We start from the raw sequence: 208 nt of genomic DNA on the forward strand, positions 1-208 counted from the left end.
GACAAGTTGAGAATAGGAAGCATAGCATACCTAGCTATTGCTAGTAGGCATTACTGTAAGGCAACTCAGGGCTATCATACAGTGGCTTAACCCTCACTAACGCTCCAGTATGGAGCTGGGCAGGTATGCACACACACATTATCACACACACACCTGCATAGACAGACACACAGACGGGCACACACACATATCTACACATACATACACA

Source organism: Gadus macrocephalus, chromosome 8 (genome assembly GCF_031168955.1).
Source record: "Gadus macrocephalus chromosome 8, ASM3116895v1".
NCBI classification, from domain to species: domain Eukaryota; kingdom Metazoa; phylum Chordata; class Actinopteri; order Gadiformes; family Gadidae; genus Gadus; species Gadus macrocephalus.